At 39.9% G+C, this 1,661-nt stretch overlaps 1 protein-coding gene across 1 annotated transcript in view; it reads left to right on the plus strand.

Moving 5' to 3' along the window:
• The window catches only part of Tbc1d32 (TBC1 domain family member 32), a gene marked incomplete at its 5' end in the record, with an annotated part of 270,497 nt that overhangs the window by 194,862 nt on the left and 73,974 nt on the right, over nucleotides 1-1,661 (plus strand). The gene's annotated exons all lie outside the window — the stretch shown is intronic.

Consider the following 1,661-nt stretch of genomic DNA (forward strand, 5'->3'; position numbering starts at 1 on the left):
TGTACAATTTCTGTGGAGGACAGAAGAGGCCATCGGATTCCCTGGAACTGGAATTACAGATGGTTGTTAGCTGATATGTGGGTACTGGGATTTGAACCAGGGTCTTCTGTAAGAACATTTAGTGTTCTTAACTGCTGAGCCATCTTTCCAGCCCACACCTCCTTCATTTATAGGGAGAAAAAATTCCACTACCTTTGCAGTTTAGAAATTTTGGAGATGACATTTAATGCCCCCACCAATGCTCTAACATGTTGTTGCTACAGATTTGAGCATGTAAGGCATGCAGAATGCATGTCCCCCTCCTCCAGTGAAAGAAGACCCATCTAACTCACTGAGAACCACAAATGACAGGAAATGCAAAGCTATGTGTTGACTGCTGTCATTAGAGACAAAGGCACCACTATTAGGGATTGCACACCACTATAAATAACTCTTGAATATAATTTACCAAAGAATTAACCCAGCATGTTTTAAAAGGTTATTTTGTTAAGTTAAAAAAATATTTTTTCTTATTGTGTGTGTATGGCAGGGGTGTATACCTGCCACTGCCCGTGTGTGGAGGTCAGAGGAAAACTTGGAGGAGTCGGTTCTGCCCTTCACCTTCTGCCACTGTTAGCATGGAGAATGTCCCATCTAGTTTTCCTGGAACTGAGAGTAGTTCCTGCTGCATGAGACTTTCAGGGCCTCGGCACAGGAAATATCCAAGGAAACCACGATGTGCTGGTTGTCTTCACGCAGCACTAAAGATTAATTATTGCTGGTCCAGAGAGCTAGTACTCAGTAGCAGTGGTATTTAATTTGTTCTTGCCTATCTCTGAAGGTATAAGGTTTTAAGATTCAGCTTGAATGCCACATGGTCCTCTCCAGCTGGAAACAATCTCTTCCTCTTCAGGATTCATGCAACATTTTATATGTTCCATTCTTCTGCCTAGAGCTTGGAGACTCCTTTATTAGTTATCTCTGTACACATTTTATCTCTGACACTACATGGAAAGTTCTTTCAGTGTACGATGTATAATTTATCTTTCATCCTATAGCTTCTTCATGGTGTTCCTCACTTTATCAGAAATGATTTACTATAAGGAACAGATGAGTCTGCAGTTGAAATAGAGTATAATGCTAGTATGAGATATACCAGTATGTAATGAATTGAAAACCCCTGTGATGATGGGATTCAGAAAATCCAGCTTTTCTTGTCTCTGCCATTAAATAAGTGTGATATTTGGACAAATCTTTTAATTGTGTATATTTGTGTAGATGACCACTGCACTTTCTTTAGCTATAGTTGGAAAATTTCAACTTCTGTGTTCCCAAAGGAGAGTGAGCGACTCTCCCTTCCTCAGTAGCCATCACCTGCCAAGTAGTGCCTCTGCTAAGGGTGCCTCTCCCATACCCATGCTGGAATTTTACTGGCTCAGTCTTGTTCAGCTCTTGTTCAGATAACCACAGCTGCTGAGTTGATGTGTGCGACATACTTGCCATGTCTGGATATAAACACTTCATAGGGTTTACTGAAAGATTTTAACATGAGCGTCAAGGAGAAATGAACAACGATGCTTAAATATATTTGTAATTTAAAATCTTATACATCTTATAAAAATATTATTTATAGACCACTTTTTGTGTTTATAGCTTCCGTGTTTTGGATTGTGTGTGTGTGT

This window comes from Nannospalax galili, unplaced genomic scaffold (assembly GCF_000622305.1).
Source record: "Nannospalax galili isolate Female #2095 unplaced genomic scaffold, S.galili_v1.0 scaffold417, whole genome shotgun sequence".
Lineage (NCBI taxonomy): Eukaryota > Metazoa > Chordata > Mammalia > Rodentia > Spalacidae > Nannospalax > Nannospalax galili.